The sequence below is a fragment of the Buceros rhinoceros genome, unplaced genomic scaffold (genome assembly GCF_000710305.1).
Source record: "Buceros rhinoceros silvestris isolate BGI_N320 unplaced genomic scaffold, ASM71030v1 scaffold11725, whole genome shotgun sequence".
Lineage (NCBI taxonomy): Eukaryota > Metazoa > Chordata > Aves > Bucerotiformes > Bucerotidae > Buceros > Buceros rhinoceros.
This window is the reverse complement of record NW_010412312.1, coordinates 11,248-29,120: the sequence shown is the minus strand read 5'-3', so window position 1 is coordinate 29,120 and position 17,873 is coordinate 11,248.

The following is a 17,873-nucleotide window of genomic DNA, read 5'->3' as shown; positions in this document are numbered from 1 at the left end:
TTGTTGCCCTTCTCCGGATACATTCCGTCACCTCAGTGTCCTTGTATTGATGGGTCCAAAACCGGACACCATATTCAAGATGTGGCCTCACCAGTGCTAAGTACAGGGGGACAATCACTTCCCTGCTCCTGCTGGCCATGCTGTCTCTGACACATGAATATTGTTGGCTGCCTTGGCCACCTGGGCACACTGCTGGCTCATATTCAGCCAGCTGTCCACCAACATAACCAGTTCCTTTTCTGACGGGCAGTTTTTAGGAACAATCAGGAAACAATCACTTTCATCCATGCTATTTCAACTTCCTGCTATACTTTCTGCTTTTTTAGAATGATGGGTCCATGACAAACATTTTCCTTCCAGGCAGTTCACTCACAGTGGTGTTCATGGAAAGTTCGACAGCTTTATCTTCTTTCTCTGCTACTTACAGCTGTGACTGTTACTTTCAAGTCAACTTGGATTTGGTTGGAATGAAGTGCAGACATCAGTGACTCAGGCTTATTGTGTCATCTGCATTTGTTATCTTACAGTAGACAATTTAATCAATTATATTTTTTTTGTCTAGGCACAAGAACAAGACAAAAACGCTGATCAGCATTTCACAGGGTTGTTTCTTCACTGCTAGCAGGCCATTTAATGTCTGATAGACCGTATAAAAAGGTCTTCCCAGGGGCTTAGAGTGTTTGGGTTGTTCTTTTATAGTGCAGAAGGTCATTAATGAGCAAGCGAAAGCAGCATGGAAATAGCTAGACAAGTCTTGTTGAGTTAATAAGAAACTGTCATTCTGCTTCAGTGCTTTCTCATTAAGCCTAGCAGTGTTCACGTCTAAGGAGACTGATGGTACAAATCTGTTTTGATGCTCAATTTAGTTCCCCAAGACTTGAGTCAGGGCAGGTTTATCTTTTTTTCCTCCGTGACTTTTTCAGTTCAGTAGTTTGAGGGAAAAATTTTTTTACAGATGCATCTCCAAAGCTGAAATTCAGATTTTTTTAAAAAAAGAGCCAGATGTACCTTGACTGTTCTGAACAGAAGACCAGTCAACCCCAAAACAAATTTTGTCCTCCTGCCTTTATAAAAGTCTATAAAGCTAGTCACCATATTATCATACTTTGCATGTTTTCCTGGACTAGAGTCTCACAGCAGCTCTGTTGTTGGGTTTAAGCATCACACTGAAATTAATTCCCCATTGCTTAAATAGAAGCAAGGCACAGACACCACCTTTAATTGAGTCTTAAGTATCAAGGGGCTGTCATGCAGCATTAACAATGAATCCAGAAAGCCACTGCTTGCTAAGAACTACGTTACAAGGAAAGCTTTAACAACTCTTTAGCTACTCTCCTACATCCCACTTAATTTTGGTGCTTCTGACTAGAATCTTAACCAAGTTCACTTGCCTTTGTTCTGGCCACGTATCCTCTGTAGAGGATCAGTCACCTGTTTTTCAGAGCTTTTGTTGCCAGATCCAAGCACTTTCTCTTAAGCAACTTTTACTGCTATGCTTACTATTCCACGCAACTAAGTAGAAGCTCAGCATCACACAGATCACAAGGAAATGCAGCTCAGATGCTTAAGCTTAAGAAGGCGACCTTCATATCACACTGAGGTTCCCATGAGCCTTGTCACACAATTCATTTAAGTGAAGATATGGAGTAAAGCATAACATCCTTGCCAGCCAGTTGCTGACACTTGGTCAGTGCAGGGTCAGTCTCTTAAGTACCATCACCCCAGATCATACAAAGACAGACATGCTGGCACTGATGCGGCAGTAGATAACTTGGTCCTAGCTTCAGGCATATGGAATTCCAAGAGAAGAGTTAAGTTCAACAAAGGAAACTGGTGGAAAAGAGCCACACATTCCCTTTGGTACTTTATGTGTACAAGACCCTCATGCGCGTATCACACCAGAACTTCTAACACTGAGCAATACAAGTTCTCTCCTGCTGTTTTTAACACTGAAGAAAACAGTACAGTGCATTAGTGAGGGAGTTTCATTCTCTTATCTTACTCTCCAGCATTTGTTAGCTAAACCTCTTAACTCTCCTGGCTACCCATTGCTCACACCAGGGAAGTTCCTAAAGCACACCTTTTCACACAGCATGGGTTTCATCTCATAGTTGATTTCTCTTTTCTGAACTCCACACATACAGAATTTCTTGTTAGTAAGCCCATAACGAGTGTACATCCTGGCTCTGAAAAGAGCCCTCTCGAGCTGTTTCGACAGAACTCATTTTTATGTTAGTTTCTTTTCCCTTTCTTCTCTTTACCACAACCTTCCAAAAAGTCCCTAGATCTTTCAAGCAAAGTACTACTTCCTGCAGCACAGATCCTGTGATAAGGAGCTAAAGTTTCTAAAGGTTTGAAATCTCAAATCATTAAGGTCATACAAAGGTGAAAAGCATTTATAAGACTGAAAAAGAGGTGAGAAAGATAAGATGCATCCCAACATACCAAAAATATTGTAGGATTCCCGTTATGTAAATAAACACTTTACATTTTAGACCATACTGTTTTTGTGGGATGCTTCAGAAACCCACTGATCTGAGATAACTTGAGAGAAGTCTCTCATTATTGTGACTGCATGAGTGTCTCCCACTATCATTCACTGTTGTAGGAACAGGGAAAGATAAATGCAGTCTTTTTCCCTCCCAGCTCTGCTTTTGCCAGCTGAGTACTGGTCACTTTCTCTGTACTAACACTCTTGAAATTAGTGCAACTGCCAGGGAGGAGAAAAAGGAAGACTGTCATTGAATCTATAGTATATACCCACCACTAACTTAAAGCAAATTTAGGTCTGGTGTTGGAATCATTCCTAGCCTTACCGCAGTCTACTCTACACCATGCAAAGACACAGTGGACAATAGCATGAGACTACAGAATCAACAGTGTGGACTGGTGGAATTGACAGTACTAATCGACAGTAAGTGACTGCTTTATGGTCAAAACCCCCACTTTTTAAACTGCATTTTTCTGATAAGGGAGAAGGGGGCAGCAAGGCAGCAGAAAGAACATAGTCACTAAGACCAGTAAGAGCTAAACATCCAGAGCAGCAAGAGGCATCCTTTAATTATGTTTCTGATTCTTCTGCAGCTGGCCAGATCTGTGATGTAAAGTCATTTAAACTTAACTACAATATGAAATACAAAGAAATAAACCTGCAAAAATAGTAGTGAGAAATCGTGCAAGGCTTAAGAGCTTCTGAAGGATCAAACGAATGCTAGAAAAAGAACATGATCTCAAGAAGTTTCCTTTTTTGTGTTGTGGTTGTCTTTGGATAAAAAGTTTAACATTTAAAGAAGTCTCTCAATTTTGGTATTTTTATTACATAGCCTGCAACACATAGGCTTGGCTTTTCTTAGCATATACTGCCCATTCCAAATACCTGAAGTAGATCTCCTGAAGTCAGTATTTCCTATTCAAAGAAGCAACTCCGTCTGGCAAAAGGTAGTTTCCTTGCTCTTCCATCTGCACTTCAGCTTTTAGTGATAGTTGCAAGATATGACAGGAAAACACTATTTTTCATGTTGCCATTACCGCTTCCTTCTTGCACTCTCATCAGGGCTGGCTGTAGTTTTGCAGGGCTCTACATGCCAGTATCACATACAAGCTAATATCTGACTCTTTCCTCAATTATGATTAAGTCAATATAATCAGCCAGCATGGGGGAACTATGCAGGCGTTGCCTCCTTTCTGGAGACAGAAAGATACTGGAGTTTTTCTCCCCTAGGCGAGAAATGAGAAGTGTGAGATGTAATTTGTGATGAAATTCAGAACCACACAAAACTTGCCTGGTTTCAGATTTCATTACTCCCACACTAGAAAGGTTTGGCAAGGTAAGAGATCCTCCGCCAATTAAGGACACAACATCAAGAACTCAGGAAGTTTCCAGCATGCAGCAAGGTGAGAAGTTGCATCTTCAGTCAAGTCTTCTGTTGAGATTTCTTCAAGCTCTGAAGTCCTAAAAGATTTTGCTCGTGGCCAGGAAGCTGCCAGGCAACTATACATGCCCCAACAAAAATAGACTTGTTTCAGCTTTGCAAATGGTCCTGGGTAACAGAACAGCTGGGAATGCTGTGTTCCTTCTTGCAATATCACTTACCGTTCAAAGTAAGACTGGTGCACACTCTCAGAAAGAAGCTCAGAGCAAGATGATAGCAACTCCCCCACACTAAGGATGCACCATTTTCAACAGTGCTGACAACATTGTAAGACTCAACAGCAACTGACGGCTTCAGGAAGAACAGTTCATGCTGTTACACTGAATTTGATCCCCACTGCATTTGACCTAAGTCCTGAGACTCATAACTACATATTTAGTCAGAATTCACGTCTCCCTCAGTCCTTTCCTGACGAACGCGCCAAGGTACCTGAGACAGTCCCGACTCTAAGCTCTTTTGAAACAAGCTCTGCACCTATCCTAGATACATTGTTACAGGTTATACTTCGCAGGAAGCATAAAAAAGCAGAAGCATGGATTTAAGCCTTTAACTGTAAAGTGATCCTTGTGGAACTTCAACCAGACCGGGGGAGGGGGAGTGTATAACTTTAAGAGGGGAAGATCTTTCTCTACAAGAGTTCTTTTATCAGCTTAAAAATTTATGCAAGTTTTCACAATAACACGCTTCAGTGTTGTGCCCTGACAGAAAATTGTGGCATCTATACTGTTTTTCACACATCCTTGAAACAATGGCTCTCTCTACTGGTGTCTTAACATCCTATACCACAGGCCAGCACTGCAAAGAAAAGCACCAGATACCCACAGCAGAGTGGCTTGGTTTTTCTCAGGGAAAATCCAGCTCCTTCCTCTTTAGGCCTGAGGTTCATTCTTTTAGTAGGTCTTTCCCAAGTACTGTTTTGAAATACACTTTGGAAAGACAAACTTCTACTGCTAAATAATTCCTTACTTCTACAGTTAAATCTCTTATACTTCCAGCTGATGCTAAACAGAAAGCTCCCTCCTGGGATTTGTCAGGAAGAGACATAGATCACTGTTTACAGATCCCCTTGCCTTTTCTTATTAATTTACCCAGCAGCTGAGGTCTGATATTGGCAGCACCACCTTGTTGACCCAGCAGCTTCAGTCCAGCTCATAGGTCACCTGCACACTTTAATTTAAAAAACGATCCCTTTACTACTGCTGCCTGATACAAGGTTTCAAGAGAACTTTTACCTTCCTGATTATTTGAAGGTTCATTACTGGTTCAATCCGAACCTCAAACCTTCAATTCTAAAATACTGCCTAAAAGCCCGCACAAAGAGGGAAATCCACACTCAACCCACTCCCCCACAAGCTGTACTCATCACTAGTCTCTAGAAAGTCTTCAACCTTAAACCTAAGTTTGGTGAGTTATTCTGGTTTTTTGCTTTGTCCCTCAATTCCCCACTAATTCGAGCATGTAACCACTAGTTGTTCTTATTTAATTCTTAAGACATATTAAACTATTCTTTTTACCACCCTATACATTGAGAAAAAAACGCATTTAATAACACTATCAGAAGTCTGTAACTCAAGCCGGAAGACACTGCAACATCAAGTTCCAAGTTTCTATTGGTGTGAGTTAAACCACTTTTTTTTTCCCCCAACATCAAATTTAGAACTAAAGCTATTCTCTCATCCTACAGTTTGGCTGCTTAATTACTGAGACCAATGGCACTGACCCACAGCTGCAGCACAGGTATTCAGCAAGGAGAACTACTCTGCACAAATCTGAACCTGACCTAACCTGACCAAGAGGTGTTCTTCACTTCTACAGATCCGATGAGGAAATGGATAGAAAACCTGAATGCAGTATTACACAAATGCAGACCTGCTTTGACCATAAAACAAGATTTACACACGAAAGTTTACACAGAAACAGCAGGGTTTTTAATTTAAACTTTCATTTCTAAAAACAAGACTCAGACTAGGTTTCCACTTCCTTTGTTTCTGTTTTAGTCAGGCACTATAATTACATTATTGTTTATCACACTGTCCAACACAGTGAAGCTTCAGAGTGGAATTTCTCGGCAATCATACCCCAACACCAGATACCTCTAAGGCTCATATTCATAGTGAGAAAGGACAATCACTGCCTCTTACTCATATAGTCAGAGCAGATCCCCTCGAGTGTCCTCAGATTAAAACATCTGACTTCTACAGCATCTAAGTACTTTTAGGGTCCTTTGCTTTCCATGTCTTAAAACTAGGACAGAGAAAAAAATAAAAGGCTACATGAAGTTTACTGCTCAGGTGTAAATCAATTTGTTCAAGTTAAACACATAACCATACACTCCAGTCTAGAAAGACTCTAGAGGAAGTCTAATGCTTTATACAGAAAACGTATACCAGAAACAAGCTGCATGGCGACACCACAGAAAACTTAACCAGAGAGTTAAGTTCCACAGGCTTTGAGCTAGTTGAATGATACAACTATAAATTAGTCTTAAACAGCTAGCTAAGCCAGGTTTATGACTCTTCTGCACAGTGATACAGTGCTAAATATGAGGGGCTCTGGAAAGGTGGGGAGAAGACATATACTTAATACAGATTGTTCTCTACAACTCTCTACATAGGCCTGGGCAAGTGTCTCAACATTTATTTACAGTAGGTGCCCAAAGAGAGGGTCTTCAGCGGAATTTATACCAAACAGAATTTATACTCAAAGCAGTTTTAAAACCAAAACGAAACTAAAATATCCAACTAGGATTAAGAAAGATTTTTTTTTCCTTCTCTCTCACCCTTGTAAGATGTTTTAATACAGAACTTGTTTTAAGCCAAATATAACAGTCACTACATTACGTGATCAGAATGAATATCTGTTTGGTTTTTTTACTACTCTGATATTGCGGCAAGAGCAGCAATGCAATGTGATAGTGCTAACTCTTTTATAGAAAATCCTTACATTCAGGTCATACCTCAGAATTAACTGCCTGCTCTACACCAATCGACGAGAAGCAAAATAAAGCCTCTCATTTTTCTTTTAATTATGGTATTGATTTACAAATGCACCTCTTAGAGCAATATTCAGGAAATACATTCCAAACAGGACTTCACAGAACACTCATACTGAACTTATTAAAATGTGGAATGTCATTATTTTTAGCTTGATCTTCAGAGAAATACAACACTTGCTGCTGCTGCTAATGCACTATAAGCCATAGATTCACATCACTCCTAAAATAAAAATAAATATTAGACCATGAGTTTCTAAAATACTTCAAGATTTTTGATGATACTTGTTACAGAATTGAAACTGTAATTTTATGCAAGGCTCCTGCAAATGAGTCTTTGGATCTTCATTGCAGCATAAGAGGGTACGGAACTCACTTTCCTCAACAATGAGGAGACAAGTGATCTCCAAGGATAGTAGCAGCTACCTGCTAGGGCAATTACCCATTATGTGAATTGTTTGTTATATAGTACTGACAAATTATTCTGAAGATTTTTAGGGTGTAGAAGTGTGCTAAAGATGGTGAGAAACTAAGGCACAAATGAAACTAAACCTCAAGATTTTTTCTACACCTTCCCAAGCTTTTTTTTAACTAAAGTCTGAAGTTTGATTGTTAATTTTATTGCTGCTCTCTCCCATCTCCCAATTTTTTTTAAAGACAGCATATAGACCCCAAATATGGATCAAGAGTTTTGAGATCCCCCAGTCATCACGAAATGCAGGAAGGAGACATTGGAGTAAAACCAAGTAACTCTGAAAAGCAGTATGCAAAAGAAGAGACTTCCCAGTAAACAGAGAGCAGGAAAAAAAAACCCGCAGTTGTCAGCAGCTTTGATATTGTATGTCCTATGGCATCAAAACTTCCTGTCCCTTCTCCCAGAATACCTTTGACTATGTATTTACATTAGAGACTGGTTTCAATCATGGTTCAGGCACCAAATGCAGCACAGTAAGTGCTGTCTGGCTTGTAGTATAGATTTTGTCTGCTTTGTACCATCAGGATAAAGTTAAGGTGGCAAAACACTAATTAGCAATGTAATTGTATATAGCTAACTAAGTTACATATATGTACATATAAGTACAGACACTACTGATAAATAGAATACCATTCTTCCTTATAGCCTCTCCATAGGGCCAGCAGCACTGAAATAATACAGTATGTTCTGTAAATAAAGTATGTTCTGAGATACTATTTACTTTCCCTCATCCAATAACTGGTCCTAGGGTGAAGTGAAACAGGAGGGTGCTAGTGCACAGTAAACACTCGATCTAGGATTAGAAGAAACTATAGGAGCAGTTATACCAACAGCAGATAATAGACAAAACCAAAACCTAACAACCTATACAGAGCAAACAGCAATCCCTTATGCAATCAATAGACATTGGTTTAGCTTTTAGGATAAATCCTAAACTGTAATTTGTAGAGGAAAATAGTTTCCTTTATCTCTTCCTCAGATATTCACCTTTGGTGAGTACACAAAGCAACATGAAGTTGTCTCCACGTCCCAGATCGGTCTAAAAATTCTGCATGAAAACCTAATAGCACTGGAATACATTTAATTTGAGGTGCTCATTCAGCAGTGGACTGTAGCAGTTGTGGTGGACTTCTAGTGTGCAAACTCTGAAGAGATATGAATGTTCTCTTACCAGCAAGTCTTGTGATGTAACTAACAAATTGGTATGACTTCAACATCTGCTGTTTGCCAGGAGATTAATCGATACTCCTTATCACCATACATCATAAGCACATAGACCTGGACACTTTTTTTCTCGGATGTGGGAGCTGCAGTTATGAAGAGCATCAGAGGGAAGCTGACAAAAGGTGGATCCAGCACCAAAATGCAGAAAAAGAACAGTAATAGACTGGCATCACCACAAGGCAGAATTTGTTATAAGTAAGGTTAACGAACAAACCCTAGATCTTTCAGCATCTTGCTGGACATCATTGTATGCACACCTTTCTAGTTACCTCAGTGGGAGATGTAACAAGGGTATATAAAGGATTAGCATGTTACAGTCAATTTTTTCAAAACAACGAAGGAGACAGTCCAGTCAACTTCATTTTTGTGCTTTTGCTTGGCAGTTGCTCGCAAGATCAAAGACCAGGAAAAATTCTTGTATTTAGGGATTATTTTACAGTTTTTGCAAGTGGTAATAATCAACTGTTACTAAGCCTCAAACACGATATTATAAGATGTAACAGTGACAGAAATACATTATCCACACTTAGACTAAGTCTAAGGGGTTTTTTCCCTTTCATTTTTACCAAAAATCAAGAATTACAAATTGTATTAACAAGCAGACACAGTAGCCAGATTTTTTTTCTCTCTAGACCATGCCTGTAAGCAGAAAATCCCAAAGTATGTCTACTAGAGCATGCCCTTACAAAAAACATGATTTGAGGTTATTTAGGTATGCCTGTTTGCATCAGGGTCATACCTCAAAGCAGAAAGCTGGACTTTGTGGGCCTTGCACTGCAGGCAGGAGGGTTTCCTCTGTTGGATAGCATGACCTTCTACCATTTGCCCACAGAGGAGACCAAGCTAAGTGTGAGCGTTTAATCCAGCCAGAGAGCCTCATCCTTTAGGAGAGCAGTCAGAGCAGCAGGACTGTTGATTAAGACAAGACAGCTTATTACAGGTAGCTCTCCACATCAAAGTCTTAACATTTCCCCCCAGTTTTTCTATATGAATTTTATTTCAGGCATTTATTACATCCTTTTTACCATAACAATGAAGATTCAATATGAGATTCTTGGTGTATTTGATAAACACGACTGGAGCAGGAAACAGCATAGAGGCAGAGAGACCAAGAATAAAAGTTTTAAGAGTCACCAAGATACATCACAGAGAAAACTCTTACCTAGAATGATATTTAGACGAAAACACACCACTTTCATCCAATTTATGATGTATTCTGGCACTTTTCCCCACCACAAAAATCCCCAAGTAAACACATTAACACAAAGAACACATTGACCTCTAGACTGAAACGTTTGTACTCTGAATGAACAATCACCACAGAATCCACAGCATCCAAAAGCCTATCACCCAGATCAATAAAGTACTACTTTGACAGTGATATGGCCATATTAGGTTTGGAAAGCTTTGTGTCTTTCCAGGGAAACCGAAGGAGAAGAAAGTCACAGGGGAGAAAAGGACCCTTGAGGAGAAAGCACAAGGCACAGCAAGACAACCAGAGGCCATCAGGGAGAGGGCAGGTGGCAGCACCAGCTCACACACTCTCCTGCCAGGAAGGGGGAAGCCCTCCTGTCAGCCAGCCGATGCAGACCGGGTGGGACTCACGCCACCTCCCTGCAGTGATCACCCCAGCCAGCAGCACCCTCACGGCAGCAGGCGGGAATAGTGGGCCTGCGGAGATTACACATGGCACTTGCGGGCACAGGCAGGGACATAGACTGAAACAATTCCCATGCAACGGAGAGACAGAAAACAAGAACAGACTTACCCAGCATGGCTTTACCTGCTGCTGCAGGAGCACAGCTCTGCCACCAGCCTCTGCCACAAGATCGATGCCGCCTCAGTGTGCGTGCCCCAGCACTAAGGGACAGCCAGGACCCCTCACCTCAGAGGTGCTTTCCCAGCCCCACAACCCCCTCAGCACACCCTGTCACCACCTTGCCCCAAGGCTTTGCCTCAGAGAAGCAGCACAAGGGGCTCCCTCTCAGGGCACAGCACAGCACAGGGGGCTCATATCCCTGGTTCTCACTCTGCTGGGCACCACAGCCTCACAGGGCAGCACCTCTTCACACAAGGCCTGGTCCCTTTGGCTGCCTCGTGCCAGACAGCTTGCCAGCAGCCCCAGCTCATTTTTCACCCCAGTCCCAGGTGTAGCCAAGCTCAGGTCACACCCACACTCATTTATTCTCACTAGCAACAGGCTGTGTTTTGCTTATTTGCCTGAGCATCATCCACACAGGCAGGTATGGGATGAAGCCACTGCTCTTGGAGGCTTTCTAGAAGGTTACCTTGGCAAGAGAAAGCAGCAGCTCCCACCCACCATGAACAACAGGCCAGGGCAGTGAGTACCCCATGACAGCCTGGCCGAGGGTGACAGGAGCAGCAGGTGGGCCTAAGCCAGCCACACTCTAACACACAACCAGCCCGCTCCCTCAGATCCTCCCCCAAGGACCAGTGAGGCATGCCAGTTCCTCACCTAACCCAGCCCGCCTCCTGCTCCAGCTGGCAGGGGCGAAGCTGTCCTTCGTACCATTAACCGGAGCTTCCTCTCAGGAAGCCCCAGCAGACAGGAGCCCCCTGCCCCGGCAGGTCCCCATTCGCACTCTCTGTACTTTGCAGTCCTTCAGTGAGGAGGCTTTCACTGCCACAGCCTGTCCACAGCTGTTGACCAGAGATGCTCCCCCGCCAAGCGAGGGGCACAGAGGGGTGCACATGTGCTGCTGAGGAGGGCAGGGGGACGCAGGAGCCCCCAGCCCGCCCATCACCCCTCAGCCAGGCCAGCAGCAGGTGCGGTGCTGGCGCTGCCCGTCTCTCAGACCGGTCCCACAGCAACATGGGGCACAGGAGCACTCCCCAATGCCCCCTTTCAAAGGGACAGCACAGACCAAGGTGGAGAGGCCAGCCGGGAATGCTCCAGAGCCGCACCCTAAATCCCTGCAGCTCCCGGGAAAATTTTCCTCAGTCCTAGCTTTGAACTAAGACAGACCGCTGTAGCCTTCCCGTTTCACCACAGGGGTTCTCCAGCTGACAGATCAGCTACCAGACTTAGAGGATTTTTCAGACTTCACCTGTTTCCTCAGAGCATCCTCCTCCGTGGGACTGGATAAAACCCCTGTGCCTGCTCCCTCATGTCATACAGCACGAAAACACTTAGAAAAATACAAGGGAAAACAGGAAGGTGGCAAAGGATGACTTGAGCAGCAACTTACTGGGACACTAAACACTAGGAGACTAACTTGAGAGTCACCAGGTATCACAAAGACGAGCACATACCAGAAGGGAAAAAAACAGCCGAACATTTACCACAGAGAAAACAGGCACTGGTGGCCACAGTGGCAGGAAAAGTCCCACTTAAGTCAAATCTACTTAAATAAGCACATAAATCATGTATCTTTCAAGAATTTTAAATCTCAATCACAGATAAATCATCATTCACAGAATGTCAACTTTAAGTGTGTTATATAACATTATTACATTATTTTACAGAATTAATTACATTACTGTTCAGATTTCCCCTGGAAAATGGTCAGAAGAGAAATCTGCATGGGAAAAAAAGAGCAGAAAAGGCAGAAAGGAGGCAGCTACAGGTGGGGAAAGGAAGGAAGAACAACAGAGATGGAAAAAGAGCAAGCAGCAGGAACAAATTAAAAAAGTGAAGGCAGATCTGGAAAAGGAGCAACAGAGGGGCACAGAAGAGATGTGATTAGCGAGGATAATATTCTCATTGGAGAAGAGAACATTTGAGAGGGGTGATGACACAGAACTGTTGTAGACTTTGCTCCTTGTCAGCTAGGCATTTGCATCCAAACACAACGATGCTCCAGCGTGAACAAACGTATATATAACAAAGCGTATGCTAATCTAATAGAAGACTAACACCACACAGGACTGTAAAGGAGCCAGCAAACTGGTACAGTGCCCCTGGGCTAATTCCAAACCAGAGGATAACATCACAGACCTTTTCATCTGAAACACATGCATGCATGAAGTTACATCATTTAGCGGCATATTAGATTTTTCCTAAGTTTAGTAGTATATATGTCTACAAATTTAACTTAATTTTTAAAATACTTGCCACTTATCATTATGAATCCTAAGTCTGATCTAAAATTACAATTTTCCAACTCATTGAAGAAAATTCAGTATTGACAATGAAACAGTCATTAAACACATTCTGTTTTTCAACCAGTTGTACCTAGCTTACAGTGAGCTCACGAAGATGATATTCCACACTTTTCATACATCACCAAAATCACTACTGGGCATTTTCCCCGACAAAAACCTCAGCATGATTACAACCACACGGTCGTGAAGACATTTCATAGCAATGTAGGTTATTCCTTAATGACACAAGAATCTTGTACCACAAAAAAATGCAGCAGGAACACTTTTATCCTTCACCTCTCCTGCCATAGCTTTAGGGAAGAAAAAAAACCCACCACCATAAAAAAACCAAACAATGCTTTAGGCAAAGCTATAGGAAACCAATTGATACCATATTACACCAGAGTTTGTTTCTGATAATTACCCCATTTCTACTCACCTTTTGAAATGTTCTGCTCACATAAAACACACATTCTTACACCATCTTACTGCTGTGCTTCTGTGTTAGACTTGTTTTTTCATTAGGAATGGTGTTTACCGGGGAGAACAGTGACCTCCTGGGGTGATTTTGAAGAGCTGCAGCCTACCTAGAAAGGAGTGAACACTTTGGAGGGTGTCCCCCGGTAATGGGCATTTTTAAGAACCAGATTTGTAGAAGTAGCAACTTTTAATCAGATGGGTGAAAAGAAACGAGAAACCTGACTTACAAAGCATTTTTTTATATTAGTGCCACGCTCTGCTTAATTTATTTTCAGGAAAAGCAAGTAGACAATCAAACTGCAGGTCTGAGAGCCCTGAGTTAATTTGGAAATTATCTTAAACAGTACTCAGTGAAGCAGAAGACCTTTATTTTGATTGTACTTAACTTTCCATTCCCAAAATAAGGACAATATTCCTTCACTTCATGAACATCCTTGACTTTCTTTCATGCTCCTTACACAGTGTGACAACTCCTGCAAACGACCACCATTCTGTTTACATCTGAATCTCAGACAAGGCTTTCTATTGCCTCCTGGCTTGTTGCATAGCCTGGGTTCCTGTTCCGGGTTTGTATTCTTATTCCACAAAGATGCGTTCCAATTTTTTCTCCCAGCTCTTATTCTCTGAACTTTCCTAGCTGTCTGTCCCTGAGCGCTTCTCCATCTCCTGTCTCCACATTTTGTTTCATGTAAAACATGTACCTGTATCACATAGTCCTCACATCCTTCCTCAAAAGGAAGAATTGTAAGAATTTAAGAATTTAAATTCGAATTTAAATGTAAGAATTTAATTTAGGGTTTTGCTCCCTTACACGGAGTATGAAGTGGACAGTAATTTTTTCTTTTAAGTGCTAATTTGCAGAACCAACTCGACATATGGTAAGCATCACTAACCAGCACCTGCTCTCCCCTTTATTCTCATTTCTCTCCCATTTGCTTTGGCAATCTGTTTAGCTTTTGGGGCTAGAACCTGCTCTTCTTCCGGCAAGAGTGTTCAGCAAACCTGAGGTTGCTATAGCAATGAATTATCATTTATGGTTTAGTTTACAGAAATTAGAAGAGTGGAGGCACCAGGAGGAGGCGGCAGCAAAGAAGTCACAAATAGAGAGAGCAGCACAAGAACATATTTGGCAGCAGCAGGAGGATTATCGCAGAAAGTTTCTGCAGTTACAGAAAGAGACAGCTAGAGAAACATGAAGGAGCAGGAGGTCTATAAAAAGGCTAATGCTTACTTTAGCTGCATATAATTCAGCCAAATGGATGATTTCTGGTAAAGACAGACTTAGTATGTGTGTCTGACATGGAATTCTCGTGATGCTAAGTCCCATATTTGCAGTACCTCAGCTGCTGCTCCTCTGTTAAACATAGGTAGCAATAGTCCTCTCTTCCACAGTCCCCACAGCCTCAAGAAATTCCACAGCCTAGCTACAGTGCAACTGTGCAAAATGCTGACAATAGTAACATTCATGCTACAGCTGTTCATTTCTCAATGTTTTCAGTATCTTCTCTGAAAGCCCGAGTCCTAGTAGCTACACACTTTAAAAAAAGAGATGCTATTTCTAACAAATAGTTGGGGAGAAATGCTTGAAAACCTAAATGCCAAACAGATTTTTTAAAAATCCAATTATTATTCAAGAAAAATTAAATACAGACATTAAATATTTGTAATGTTAAGATTATAACAGTATTTTCTTTCTATTTGTAATTGATTAAGAAATCCATTTCCTAAATAAAGTAGGCAAGCAACTAAAAGTTGCCAGTAGTCTGTTTCTAAGAGGCAGAAAAATGCAGACGGAAAGAAGGAGCAATGTATTTGAAGGAAGAATGCCAGCAGCTGGTGATGGCAGAAGAACACCAGGAGCACAAAAGAAACTGAGAGAAGACAATATATGAGGCATAGAAGCAGAAGAGCAAGCAAGATGCTAGACTAGCTCTAGAGGATGCCAAAACACAAGCACAGCTTTTAATCAGGTATGGACCTATTAATCAAAGAGTGAAGTTATTTCTTTTTCTCAGTAATAATACATCTTCACACCTAGTACCAGATGATATAAAAATACTTCTGTAGTCAGAAATGCTTTCAGTCTAGTTAACGTTGAAGAGCATCATCGGTACCTCAGGAGTTAGTTAAGCTGCCTTCAATTCAAACTCCAAGACACATGCAGTTCTTTTGCTATTTAAACACTTTTCCAGTGTTTCCCCAAATTCCATCACCAATTCACATACATCTCATCTGTAATCTTCAACTTTTTTAAAAGTTTCTAATATCCATTTACATTACAGAAAGAAGCCCAACTAGATTTCCCCACACATCTGAAACTAAAATTACTTTTACACAGTCTATCAGAGCAGACTCCAGCACAGCATGCTTCCAGAACTCATTCCTACCAGCACGCAGGAACTGGGAGTCAGCGTACCACACACTAGACCACCACAAAGGTGTTTACAGGCCACCTTAAAGGATGCCTAATTCAGTTTGTCAGGCACAAAGCAGTAACAGGGATAAGAGGATACAGCTGAGCAGGAGTAACCATCTCCTGCCTGCTACACTCATACTGTTGTGACTACTGGAGGACACGCTGGCCCGCGAGAAGGTGTTGGCATAAGCCAACATGTTCTTCTCCAGACCATTCCAAGCCTTGCTCAAAGCCAACGCTGGGGGAAGCACAATCTCCTGTCCAGGCTCAGTGCCTCAGAAGGCACTGCATGCACTGTGGGAAAGTCAAAGACTTGGCCAGTGAACCAGCAACAAGCTCACTACATAGGTTTCAAGTCAAAGTACCAGCTTTCTAACCCAAGGAGGAAGTCTGTCCTGCATCTGCAATCCACTTTATTAAACGCTTCACAGGCAAAGAGCAGATCTGGAACGACATCTGCACTTCCAATGAGCACTACTAATAGAAGCTACTGGACTAGAACAGACTCAAGATAGTTCTTGTCCATGGGTGTTTTCTTATTTTCTCCTGCTTGAAAAACTAGGCCTAAAAGTCACACAAAAGAATAAGCGCTTGGTGCCAGCAATGGGTCATTGTAGTGAGCTCTTTCAGCCCCAGACTAGTTCAAAACTCCAACCTGATGCAAAAGAGGAACAATGTTCCTTTCCAGTATAGGTGCTGCTCTCATTCACAGATTATTCTCCCAGACTGATGCATTGATAACAAGTAAAAGCATTCATGTTTCACCAGCAGTAGAAATGAATCCAGACAGATCCCTTGAGGTGCCAGAACACATCTAGTTTATCCTTTGCTGCTTCATCCCAGATTCTTTTGTCCATTTTGTGTCAGGAGAGAAAACAAATTTTCTTCCTTGTCAATTGGGTTTATCTTATTTTCTGCTTCTCTAATATTATCTATCTTAAGAAAGCATTAACATTTGTAGATTCAATTTGTATTGCAGTTCCTGTAGAGAGTCTCCTTTGGAGACAAGTAATCAATTTTTGCAGTCTCTAAACTGAAGCTGAACTTCATTAAATTAAATATGCATTAGGTACTAGATCTAGAAGCAAAACAAAAGCATTTTACACTACTTCCAACTTACAGAATTCCTACAGTTCTCTGTATGGTGCCTCAGATGCTGATCTTCTCATTTAAAAAAATTTACCTGAACAGCAACAATTCAAAAGTGCATGCAGAAGATGCGCAGGTCAGCACAGATATTTCAGTAGTGTATTCTTAAAAATAATTTCCATTTAAAGAGGGAAAAATCAGTAACTAGTATACAGCTGAGCTGTAGGGCTTCTAAAACAACATATGGTTAGTCAAAATTTGTGGCAAAGTTTTAGCACTATCTACATCCTAACTAAAGTCCAAATCCTGCCAACAGTAACACATTTAACTTCAAAAAAACTCATTTTTGAATTGATGATCATGTAGATCTATTTATATTTAAGAGAACACACGAATAACACATCAGCTTTAAGAAAATCTGTTGAGACTGAATTTTGTAAAGTGCTTATCAGTACAGCTTTTATATGCCACCATAGTGAATATTAAATATATTCATTTCACAATGAGAAATAAAGCAGGGATTAGCTTCCACCTTCTACTGCATAACTGACACGAAGATGGTTTCATTCTCCCACCACCACTTTTAACACTTAAAACCAGCCATCGACAGCTAAACTCAGTTCTTCTAATATACAGTTAAGCATGTAAACAAAGACAAATTGCAGAAGGAAAAGATTCTTTTCTGTTTTTCTCCAACATACATGAAGGCAAATCTTCCAGTCACATTCTTAAGCTATGAGTAGTTTAGAAATTCTACTCCAGACCTTCTTTTCAGAAGGAAATGTTGAAATGAATTTTCTTCACTTCTCTGGAATACAAGTCTGTCTACTTCTTCACTTCAAAATTCAGGTTTTATTTCAGTGTATGACTTCCAAGAATGAATTTCCTTAGAAAGGGTACTACTGCATCTCTGCAGCATGTATATCTTCTCATTTTACATGAAGCTCTCAACACTAATCTTTGAGGCAGAGTACAGTTTTCCCGTTATTACTGTTCCATCAAGTTGTATCAGTAGAGACACCAGCTCTCTGAGGCTTCACAAGCTTGAGAAAAAGGTCAAATCAGTTTGTCACTGGTACAATATCCACCCTATAAAGAGATGTATTTTAGGACAAGGTTACACTATAGAAAGAAATCTTCGCCTTGAGCTTCATCCTGCTG